Source organism: Apus apus, chromosome 7 (genome assembly GCF_020740795.1).
Source record: "Apus apus isolate bApuApu2 chromosome 7, bApuApu2.pri.cur, whole genome shotgun sequence".
In the NCBI taxonomy this organism is placed as follows: domain Eukaryota; kingdom Metazoa; phylum Chordata; class Aves; order Apodiformes; family Apodidae; genus Apus; species Apus apus.
The window spans coordinates 9,004,167-9,016,919 of NC_067288.1; the positions used below are offsets into that span (position 1 = coordinate 9,004,167).

Below are 12,753 nucleotides of genomic sequence, written 5' to 3' on the forward strand. Positions count from 1 at the left end.
CCTCCTTGTGCCTCCCCCAGGCCGCGGCTGGCAGGGACTGGTGCTGCCGGGCCAGCCCGGCCGGGAGGGAGCTCTGAGGCGAGGGAGCGAGACGCGGGGTGGCGGGCCTGGCGTCAGGGAGCAGGACTGGCACCGAGATGAAGCTGGTGGGAGCCAACTGCCAAGCTGGGGCCCTTGTGCCACCTTTTCAAAGGGAGGGTGAGGTGAGGCTCTAAACTTTGCGCTCGGTCCAGAGTTGTTTGAGATTGTCCTTTGTGTAGGATGGAAAATAACAGAAGGGGCAATTCAGAGAAAGGTTGAAGGTTGTGTGTGTCATTGTCCTGGAAGTGTAACAGTCTGGAAAAGGTGCATTTCTTACAGGAATTGTGCTTTTAATGGTGGGTCTTGAAGCAGGGGCCTCGAAGGGCTCCTCGTATGTCTTTCTCACAGCTCCTGTGTGGACTTGTTGGCTCTTCTGTGGTTATTGCACAGAAGCTTCAGGTGTCAGATTCTGCCTGGGAAATGGAAAGGACGAAGAAGAACAAAGTTTTGTACAGTAAGAACTCTTTGGAAGTTCCTCATCTACACACAAGGGAGTATTTTCAGGCCCAGAAGAGAGCCACAAGATTTCTGGTATCACGCAGCACTTTAAAGGGGAACATCTGAAGACAGATCTGTGCTGTTCTGAAGTCATCACAAAAAAAGGTGGATTACTTTTTTTAGTTATTTATATTTTTAATATAAAATGGGACTTCATTAACATGCAGTTAATGTGAATATGAAAAGTTTTCTTCAGGAAATATATGGTTGTGGGCTGCTGGAAATGACAATATTGACAAATGATTATCAATTTGGTTATTCTGAGCAGCTGCCTAGTTTATCTTTGAAATAAATGCCTAGAAAGATGTCTTTTTCTAAGAAAGAATTAGAATTAGACTACTATGAAAGCAAAAAATATTCTCTGTATTTCTGTCTGAGGATATTGTGACTATTTGCATTGTCTTTTTTTGACACTGTAGGCAACAGCAGAAGCAGCATGGATTAAACTTTCTCTCACAGAGCATGGCAGACACTCTTAATAGTCTCTCAGAAGAAAGAAATCATTGCTTTGAAAAACCTCAAAGGATGGATTAAAAAAGAAGCTTCATGCTTATGGTAAGGTAACCCTTGATAAAAGTCCACACAATATTGCCTCTCAAAAGCCTCTTGAAATGAAATTAAATCCACTAACATCCTTCTTTAGTAAAGGCCAAACAAGTGATAGCTTTTATTCAGTTAGTGTGCCCTACTGGATCTTTTACTTCCAAGCCATCTGAGATCCCTCTTTCGCTTCTCCCTCTTTGTTAGTTAGGGGTGAACACCTTATGCCAAAATACTGAGCATTTTCTACCTCTTTCTGGCCACTTGGCTCCTCCTTGCCTTCAGAACAAGAATTACTCTGGCTTTATGAAATAACCTGTGAGAGAACAGAGAGCAGCCTGCACTTTGCAGGTACCAGTAGCTCCTTCTCAGCACTGGCTGTCCAGAACCTCATGTTCAGTACAACCTTCAGGCAGGCTTCTGCACCCACCCACCCACATAGCACTGCCAGCCCTTCTACACACTCCTACAGCCATGTTTTTCTGAATCCCACCTGAGAAGGAGAGGTATAGACATGGTGATGAAAAGACAAGCCTTTCTCTTTGTGAGCTGCAGTGAGGTGAGGCGGGAAGCACCTGTGTACATCAAATAACTGTGGTGTGTTACAGTGTCAGGCTTTTCGGATGTTGTGCAAACTGACTCCAGTAGCAACAGGTTGATATATTTTTCATAATGTGCATATTATGTCCTATATACTTCAGAAAAAAACCAAAACAGGAATATGTGTTATTACACTGGGGATTGCTTTGAAGCATTACAGGTAGAGCACTATCATTTGCCTGTGGTTGCTCAGTATAAATTACCTCTTCTCATTATCTCATATCTTTCATATCAGTGTTTTCTTCTGACCCTCTCACATTTCTGTTTTTGCAGTTCTGCAGTATGGGAAACACTTGTTATTACAGCACTGGTGATACTGAAGAAATAACAAGGCTCTACATTGTAGAAAGTTGTGTCAGTAGGTAAGTGAATTAAAGGGTGGGAGGGGAGCTGGCGGTAAGTTGTTCTGAAACCTGACACTTTACAGTAACTTTGACTTCCTCTATACAAATTTTCGCTCTTTTGAAGTTTACAGATTAAAAATACAAAGGGATGAATTGGTATGGGGAACCTTCCCCCTCCCCAGGTGGTACCTTATGGGCTTGTTACTGACAAACCAAAGGTTTTTGTGAAAAAATACTCCTGTGGCTGGATGTATGTTGTGCTTTTATTGGGCTCACAGATCTAAATAACATCTTAACACACTCCTTTGTCAAAGAATCTATGTTTATTTAGAAAACTGATCTGAAAAATAGTTTTGCAAGGGGAACCTTCAGAGTTCTCTGCAGAAATGTGATTTGAGCGTATTGAATCCTACCAGCCTGAAGATTGTTGTCTACCAGAAGTTGGCTTGAGCTCTGAAGAATCAGATTTGTGGTGCAGTAAAGGGGCATTCTTAGTCCCCAGAGGCAAGAACTACGGATGCTATGGCACATTGGGACCTCTGCCATACAGTCTATGGGCAGCCCACGTGTGTCCTGGCCTAGAGAGGATGCAAAGATGACCTAGTCCTTTCCTGTCCTGCATGATGTTTTGTCAGGTTATCTAACAGCCACAGGCAGCAGTGGGGAACAAGCAGTGTACCCACATTAGTGAAGTTTTGTTTCTAATGTTTGTTCAAGGGATACAAAGTGGGAAAACTGTTGCATACTTCCTAGAGCTGGCATTCTCTAGCTTTCATTGATACCCCCAAGGAAAAATGAAGAGGCCTGAGAGGCTGTATTTCTTTCCTATGTAATCACCAAGAATTCAGTTAAATGTTTTTGGGCTTACGGTTTTCAGTAATGTTACTAAATCACAGCCTTTGCACAGAAGCTTTAAAGCAGCAGGCTTCAAAATTTGAGCAAAGTCTGTCTTGGGAAATGGATGGAAGATTTCTTTGGATTTACTGCAGTGATTACACAGACTCTTAATGCTGAGAGTCTTAGTAGAAGGTGAGCAGCAGTAGGCTTAGCATTTGGAGGAAACCCTGACATTAAAAAGAATATTTCAAAGCAGATATATTTCAGATTCCCATAAGAATGAAATGACTAGGGGAAAAAAGACAGTTAAGGTCACTCTGGAGTGGCATGAATGAAAGCCTTTGCTTCACTTTATGAAGAAGACATTTTTTACTTTTTTATTTCAAGACTGTTCATTCTAGAGGTGAGGTTTTTCTTCTTATTTGTTTTCTAGTGAAATGCCATAAAAATAGCTTTACTAACAGTTTCAATATGGAGTGGGCTTAGGTCTCTACCAGTGATTGGTACTGACTTTAAAGATCATGTTACATCTCCTTCCCTTTCCCTCCAGTTTGATTATTGTATTGGGCTGTTACCTTAAGTCATATGCCTGGATTAAGAGATGAGTTTTGAAAGCCTTTTTTTGTGTTTCCTACTGCATATTCTGTGGTATCTTGGAGTTCTTCTGCTGTCTCTACATTGTCATCCATGGTATCATTATTGATAAAATAATGTTATTAGAAATAGATACTTATATTTTTAGAAACAAAAAAAAGTCTGGAAATATTTTTATCTCCAAAACATCGTCTCAAACAGGCAGGAAATATCTATATTTATCTATCAAAAAATCAAAAGAGCAAATTGTAGTTTAAGGCAAAAATATGAAAAGCATAGCATTAATTATGGAGGACTGGCTTTTCAGAAAAAAACCCAAATAAGAAAACATAAGCTGCCCTAAACAAACTTCATGGACAATTCTGCTAACTGCTTTCAGTTACAGCTCTGTATGCAAATCTATAAACTCTAGATATTAAAAAAATAATCTGGATTCAGTTACTGATTCATAACCATTCTCAGAATTCACCATCTAAGTGTCCACAGGAAGTAATGATGCTTCAGAGTCCTAGCATTTCAGAGCTAACTTGTTAAATATGCAGAGAATAATTAGGAGACGATTGTGTCTGTAATCTTCTTAGTCAGATGTGTAGATATTTGCAACTAGAGAACCTTTATTTTTTTTCATAGCACTCATATGCTGGGCATGATAATATAGAAAAATTCTTGGTTTTGCTCTTCAAATATGCAAGATGATTTTAAACAGTATGAAGTATTTGGCCTGCATAATTGATTTAATGGGAACTGATTGATGGTTAGTAATGTTTTAAAATTAATTAAGGTAGTTTTAAAAAATTAATTACATTTTTAATTAGTTAAAAATTCATGGTTACTGAAAAAGGTTAATGGGAATTAATGAAGATACTGTGTAGCCTTATCTTTTTTTAGGTTTTCTTACTGCATTGGAAAGCATATATTACTGGTGTAGGATGAATAATACCACTGTGTTAGTGGTAGAAAGAGATTTCATTGATAAAATCCAGAGAGCTGCTGTACAAGAATGCCAGACACTTGCCATACAGTGTTTTGCGATGGGGAATTTTTTTTTCCAGTCCTTACTGGCTCTTATGGATGAGGAAAGAATCCTCAGTGGAAGTGTGGTGGTTGGTGTGTACAAATGTTCATGTGTGCATGTGCACACACATGTTGATGAAAAGCTCTACCAGTCCCACTCTGTGCTGCAAAAATAATTTTGAAGTCCGTCCCCCTGTCCTTGAAGCATCCCAGGGCTAATTGCAGAGATAAGAAGAAACATAAAGTGGGGATCCAGAAGGCGGAAGTATTTATACATAAACCAGAATGGGAAAATAATGTTTTTAAAAGAAAAAAAAACAACAACAAAAATTAATGCAATGATCACTTCTAATTGCCTAACTAGACACCACTGCTTATCTGTGTCTTATATATTTATTCCCTTCTCTTCCTGAAATATATTTTTAATATGTTCACAAAGTTGATTTGAAACATGCAGCAATAAGCGACTATAGAGCACTGTCTCAGGGAATGATTAACTAATGATATAAAGAGTATGTAGGCTTCAATGTGTTATGACTAAAGAAGGGGTTGGCTTTTAAATCTGCATGGCTATAGGTGGAAGGAAGCATGTGTATAAATGTGCATATATGTGTCTCTGTGGACACATACAAATAGTTATATAAATGTCAACAAAAGCTGCTCAAATACACACTGTTAGGTCTCTAGTGTTTATTGCATGCATTTTAAATGCAGTTTTTCTTTCCATATGGACTGGAGCTTCAAGCTCCTTTTCTTTCTGCCCTTTTCTTATTGGGGTATTCATTTTCTTTGTACAGAAGACCAGCAGGAGGTCTGAAAAAGGACTTTTTCTAAGCAAGGACTACAGGATTTAGCCTATAGTTTTAGTGTAGATGAAAAAAATAATGGATTACTTTGAAAAAACAAGGATAATCAGGACCATTTTGTTCAATACTACACCGCTGTTTCCAGTAATTGCCTTGTGCAGTTTGCAAGTCTTTCCATTTTAAGTAAATACATTAACTTCTGAAAACCCCTTATAGCTGTAAGGTGAGGCCTTTTGAAGGAGGTATTCTTTTGATGGTTTGTGGGTCTCTTAAATACACTTCTTTTTTCTTCAAAGTAAATCTTGTAGACTCCCTGTCACAAAACCTTCTTGTTAGGAATTCTGCTTGAAGAACTGTTTGAATTTCAATATTAGGTATTTCAAACAAATACATCTAATGGCTCAATATATTTTTCTTATGGCCAGTCAGTGGACCTAAATAAGAAAGGGAATATCTGATAATTTGAAATCTATTCCTACCAACATTTTGAAGAAAAAAAAAATAAATCTGAGGTTTTTATAGTTATTCCTGGAAAATAAGAAAGGGAAAGTAAATGTAAACTTTCAAATTTTGAAGCTGTTGAACACAAAAAAACCAATAAGCCCCTATCCCACAAAAAAAATTGAATATATATATATATAAATTTAAAAAATAAAATCAGAAATCAGCTCCCCACTCCCCCAGGCACTTGGTGAAACTCTTCTGGTTCATATTGATGCAATAGTGTTACGAGTTACAGAATAACCTTGGCTAGCAAAGCTCAGGACATCATCACATCATCTGCCTGTATCCCTTTCTTAGAGCAAGGCTTACTTCAATGTTACTTGCTCACAGCCTTTTTCAGTTGACTTTTGACTCCAAGGAGGGATGTTCCACAGCCTGGGCAGCTCATTCCACTTGGTGACTGGTTTTGGGAGATTTTGGTTCTAAATACTGAGTCATGAATTTGCTGGATGCAATTGATGCCTGTTCCTCATCCTTTCCTTGTGCACCTCTGAGAAGTGTTTGACTCCTGTCTTCTCTTTAACCACATACCAGGCAGTTGAAGACAGCAATAGCATCCCCTATTAGCCTTTTTTTTTTCTCTAGACTGACAAACTTAGTCTTCTTATTCTCTGCTAATTCATCACGTGCTCCAATTCTCTATACTTTTCTAAATAAGATAAATGAGAGGTGCAAAAATCTGTAATATAAAACAATGCAGTAACATATAGATAGGTTTTTTACTTGACCCTAAATAGAGGAAATAATGACAGACATGCTTATAATTAATTATCAGTATAAGTTGTCAAGTGAATAACATTTGTATTTGTTTTCTATACTGAAATCCTATTCTAGCAGATTTTATTGATTGCAGGACAAGGATTCTATGTCACACATTATGTAAGAGAGAGGCCATAAGGTTTTAAAGCACTTACTTCAGGATTTCTTTCTGTAGCTGAGAATGGATATTTTGTTTGATAGTAATTTTGAAAATTAAGTTGTGCTATAGTGCAAATATTTTGTAGGCTACAAATCTGGAAAGAGAAAAAGTAAAAAGGTACTTTTAAAGTTGGGTATGGAGAAAAAGCATATCATCTCAAGAAAACTTCATAATGAAAGCCAGAGTATTTGCTCAGTGTCGCTGCACAGTTGTGAACATAAGGAAGTACATACCTCGTCTTGAATTAAAGCCTTTAGCTATAAGGCAATTAAGGGAGCACTTAGATGACTTGAAAGCTTGTCTGGCTTATGCTGAATTGTTTACAAGATTCCTACAGCTCACCTTGTTTTTAAGAAAACCAGAAGTGAACTTTTTGAAATCCAGCCTCATTCTTACAGTCAGAGTCTCCAGGAAGGAGATTCATAAATCTGGAATGCTATAAAATATTTTCCCATAATTCAAGGTCGAGCTATAAATCTAAGTTATCAGGTGTGTCACTGGATATGTATTTTTCTCTGGTTCTTAGAGTGTAAATCTTCCAAGAGGTGACCCTTTAACTGCTATCAACATTAATTTTAGCAGCAAATATGAATGCTAACTTTGCTGTGTGGGGCAGTCTGAGTTACTAAAAGTAAGTATATGATCAAAACGTGTTCTGTATTACACAAACATGGAACATGTAAAGGATCCTCTTAGCATGATAACCCTTCCATTTAAAAATGACAACAATTTTGCAACTTCACTCATGTACACACACACACTCTGAGGATCTTGTGTATCATTGTTGCCTTGGAACACTCCTTGAGACTTCTCAAATGTCTGTAGAGATGAGTGTAGAGCACAGGAACCTGACACCTAGATGGAGTTGCATATAGTGAAGCACATTGTACCAGCATTCATGCTTTCTCTGCTGAGATTATTGCCAGCATCTTGCTTTTATCTGCATTGCTCTGAGTGATCACCACTTCCTACTTCATGATCTACTTTTCTCCTCTGCTCTGCTCTCTTCCTCCCTCTTCCCTCCCATGCACATTTGCATTGTTTGTCCAGAACACGTGTGCTGCACAGAGCTGAATTAATCAAAGTGTGCATTTCCATGGTTAGGGGGCACCTGATGAAAAAACAAAGATTCTGCCAGTTCTTGTCCTGACCTTAGGAGAAGAACATAGATCTCTGCACTAGTAATATAGTATGTCTTCCAAAGATTTAAATGTTCAAATTATTCCAAATAATGCTGTAGAAATGGACATAAAGCAACAGCTATTGCTTTCATATAGAAAATGCAACAGGAAGGAGGATATACAATAGGTAGGTCGAAATGTGTGTTTAAACTACAAGCCAAAACACACTGAGACATAATACACATCCCGTTGAATGTACTGCTGAAAATCGGTATTAGGGAGGGCTATCTAATGGACCATTTTGTTCCATACAACATGTTCATGTCCTGTCTTGTTAAGTGGAAGGCATCAACAAGCTGAAAGAGCAGCCAGGGGTCAGGCAGAGCAAGAGATGTGCTTTCAGCACTTGCACTGGACAGAACTTAAAATTTCTGCACACTTCTGCAAGCCCTCCACTGCCGCAGAGCAGGGTTCATTGGTTCTGCAGGACCTGGGGAATCCATGTTATGTGTGTTTTAAATCAGTGCAAACTTTAAATCCCCCAATGTATCATGACAAGAGCTAAGAAACCAGCTTATCACTTTCAACGAACCTGAGGCAACTGAAAAAGTTTTGCTGAATTTTTCAAGTGGTCCTTATATGAGAATTTGGATAGTATTTGTCTGTCACTGTAGTTTTCTCCTTTCAGTAAGAAAGTGCTGGCTCCTTGTGACACTTCAGATACAAAGCTAGACTGGTGACAAGGAGCTCAGTACCTCTGATGTACAAAATGAAATCTAAGATATTAATTAGATTGTCCCCAAAGGACCAGTCTTTTCATCCAAACAATCCAAAGGTAAAAGGCATGTGCTGACATAAAAGGTTTCAGTGTGTTAAATTTAGGTTGGGAAGCCAGGCACTGGCTATCAACACTGCTGTTTTCAGCTTGGAGTATTAACTTCAGTGACCAGCAGTGGGCTGCATCAAAGTGCCTAAGGTGATCTCCAGAAGGTCCATCTTCAAAGAGATCCACCAGAAACATGAGCAAAATTGTGACTTTGCTGATGTATCTTGGATTTCACTTAGCTGGAAACCAAGGTTATATACAAATGAGGCCCTCAGTTATGAATTTTTCAGCTCTGCCCCACTGCTGGCGATTGTTGGTTCCTGTTCATACAGAAACCAGAAAGTGAAACTGGGTTGGAAAGCTGAGAGTAGCTTTACTTCACAGGCCAAGCTGAGGCAAAAGCAAAAAGCAGCAGTCAGGAGGTTTTTTTTGCTTTTCAGTCGTATCAACTTCAGTTATAATTTTTGGGACTTAACGGTCTTAATCTGATGGTCTTGGAAATGCTGCTTCTGATCTTTGTGAGTAATTGATAGTAAAGGCATTAAGTCTATCTAATGTTGCATTTAAACAAAACTTCCTTTCAATATTTAAAATATTGATAAACACAGTGTAAAAGGTAGTAGCAGCAATAACCTAGTAATTGATAGTAAAGACATGAAATGTATCTGTTGTTGCAGTCAAACAAAACCTGCTTCCAATATTTAAAATATTAATAAACACTGTGTAAAAGGTAGTAGGAGCAATAACCTAGCTTTGGTGGGTATTTGATTGGATTTGAGATAGATAATCTATTTCATAGGACTTTTGGTTTTTGTTCTTCTTTTTGAGCTTTTACTTGATCACTAAGCAATTTTAAGAGGTTGTGGAGATTGGTGTAAATAACTTACAAAACAAACTTTACTCAATATAACTCTTGTACATCACAAGAAGCAAATTATTTTTTTCCTTAATTCACTTAAGTGTTAATGAAAGCATAAAACTCTTTTAAATTAGTAAATAAGTAAAGATGGATGATCTTCAGAGTGTTCACATGATTGGATGGCTGTACAAAGAATATGTACATTTTTCACCTGCTCAGCTTTCCAGCACTGACCTAGGACATACATTGTGTTTCTCAAGAACATTTTTTCTACTTCCCATCAGCACTTGGAGCGGAGCAGAGCAGAGGCCACTGTGGAAACAGCAGAGAACAGTTCTTCCCACCTCGTTTTGGAACTTCTCCTTTTTCACCCTGCTTGTGTTCCTCATGCAAACAAAAGGGAATGAACTTCTCACTTTGCCCCAAAGCCCCCAAATCTGAGGGTTTGATTTGATCTCAGTTTCCTCAGGACTGGCATTTTGTTCTCTCTCTGTCTGAATATTGTACTAGTATGTGAAAGACATTATTTCCAGCTAGAAAAAAGTGTAAGTCTGACCTTACAGATGTGTGGTTTAAGATGGTGAGCTATCTGTGAACAGTAGTGAGAAAGTTTAAATGTTGGTGGGTATTTTTTCAGGGCAATGTGGGAAACTTGGAGAAAGGAAGGCAAGAAATAGCACAAGGAATTTTCTGGGTCAGAGACAGTGGAGGGCAGGCTGGTCTTATTTTGTTTGCTATCATCATAATCTGTCTTTAAATTATGTTCCTGTTTACAGAAGGAGGAAAGGAAAATGAGCAGTTTAATCACTTTTCATAGTAAAACTTTGTGAATCTGTATTTTTTCACAGAAGTTGGTCTCTTCCACCTAAAATGACACTGTGCAGGAGGAGGGGATAAAATCTGCCAGAAACTTCACCCCTTCAGAATGTGTCTCCATTGATCAGTACAGGGGCAACTTGTTGAACATTAGCAAGCAGAAAATAAAGCTGGGATGTTAAACTGAAATGAGGCTGATATCTTTCACAATATACCTTTGTCTGAAGAAGAAAACCCTTAATTTTTGTTTAACAAAAATAGACTGACTTTGCTCTAGGAATTGGCAATGTTTAGCTAACAAGTTTTTCTTGCTTAGCATAAAACCAAGTTTTAAATGCCTCTGTATTTTAACCCAAAATTTCATAAACTCTAAAGCGGATCTTATGAGGAGAAGACGACAGTGGGCAGAGCCTCTTGCTAAATAATTGTTGTATTGAGTTTCATCTTCTGTGGTTATTTCCTAACTTACAAAGTATAGGAAATAACACTTGCTATAAGGCAGAAAGCGGATGTGCAAATATTTTATGCTGACCTTGGGAGGTGGGGAGTATATAACCTCAGTCAGTATGTCAGCCTGAGCCTGAAATGGGAAAAATGACCTATTCTTGTTATGCCAGAATTTATATTGCTAACACTGATCTCTTTTTAAAACGAACTGAAGAAGCAATAGTGATACTAAGTGACACTAAGTTTTGGGTTTTGTTTGTTTTGATAGAGACTAGAATTTTGGCAGGATACACAAGCACAAATTATACTATTAGCTGTCATGAAATTTCTTTGTGAGACAAGTGAAAGATGCTCCTTTGTTGAACTAAAGGAATTCTCTTATTGTTTTACTCCTATTGTGATTCAGTTGTTCACATAGTCTGAGAAGTCCAGGTGTTTGGGCCGTATCAAAGCATGGACTATTTCAGCATGAGATATTACAAGCTTTCCCTCCTTCTTCGCCTTCCTCTTTTGGCTATTTTTGGCTATTCCATTGCATTGTATGCAGTAAACATGTTGTATGTGTTTATAAGGCCCCAGCAATATGTTTCTTGAGGTTGTCTGAAACAAAATAGTCAATTTGTGCTAAGTATCTTGGAGTGTTTATCACAAAACATCCTATAGTGAAACAGAAATAAGCTATAAAACAGAAATAATGAAATATTTCAGAGTGTTTAATTTCCCAGTGCTGTCATTTCTCTTAACTGTCTTTAAATCACTCAAGTACTTACTTGGCTCTCTGCCACAATTTCTGTCTTACACAAGAGCCTACTGTTTACCTGGCTGTTACTTCAAAAGTAGGTATTTTTTATATTTCTGCACCTCTGTTAGCTGCCTTTGACTATGGCCATTGACAAGAAGTGATAGATAAGCTTTTGCAATTGCATAAATGACTTAATATAGTACTCCTTTTAATCCTTTTAATGAAATTGAAATGCTTAATTAAGTCTGTCTTTCACTTTTGCTCAGATTTACCTCCTGCACTTCTCGTTCAGACAAGACACCAGTCTACTCAGGTAGGGTGATTTTCACTGAACTTTCTGAATACTGTAGAAGTTTGTAGAAGGCCAAATGAACACGTGATCTAAAAAGATCAGCCAGACCATGTTAAACTTTTTTTCCTAAATAATCTAGTATTGTCTTCAGTTTTTCTATTCCATTTCCATTTTTAATCTCGATGTTTTCTGTGTCCCAGGACAATAAACATTCTTGGTTAAAAGAAAGGATAAAATCAGTATGGAGGTAGCAGAGAAAATGAGAAGGGTGATAATTTGGTAATTACGTATTTAATGCAGCTACTATTGCAGACAACTAATCAATTTGAAATATTTTGACTAAGATATACATATAACTTTTTTTTTTTTTTTTTGGCACAGAAATGGGAAGTCAGGGAAGATGGGTTGCAATATTGGATTTTTTAGCACTTCTGCTGAAGTAGCCAGTAAGTAAGGAACATGGACTTTCAGAAGACTGAATAGAATGAGTTTCTGGGACGATACTTCAAAAATATCTTTCAAAAGTGTACATCCCAGGATGTAGCTTCATGGGTTTTTCAATCTTACAGAAGGTTGTTGTGTTTTTTTATGCTACAGAAGCTTCTCAGAAAAGTTTGTCTCTGACAAATAGTTCACAGTGCTGTTTCTTTCCAGTTCTGATAACTCTTTCTCTTTAATGAAGCTTTCAATTTGCTGCCTGTGCTAATTATTTTGTTGTTTTTATAGTGTGAGATAAAAAAGACAACCAGTGTATCTTTAGACAGACTTTTCCTGAGTTTCAGCATTATGAACTTGCCACATTTAAAGATAACGTGTGTGTGTGTGAAATGTAAATTGAAGAGCTTATAGGCAGGGAAACTGGAGGAGGGAGGTGTGACATAGATCCTGATGTGGAAGATAAGTCTATGGGATC

The 12,753-nt window shown here is 37.8% G+C and overlaps 1 long non-coding RNA gene across 1 annotated transcript; it reads left to right on the forward strand.

Moving 5' to 3' along the window:
• Positions 1–1,097: 1,097 nt before the first annotated feature.
• Positions 1,098–11,855, forward strand: LOC127386842 (uncharacterized). The gene is made up of 3 exons (XR_007889994.1): positions 1,098–1,134; positions 1,993–2,081; positions 11,815–11,855. It is a non-coding gene; the product is annotated as an uncharacterized LOC127386842 (long non-coding RNA).
• The last annotated feature ends 898 nt before the right edge of the window (positions 11,856–12,753 follow it).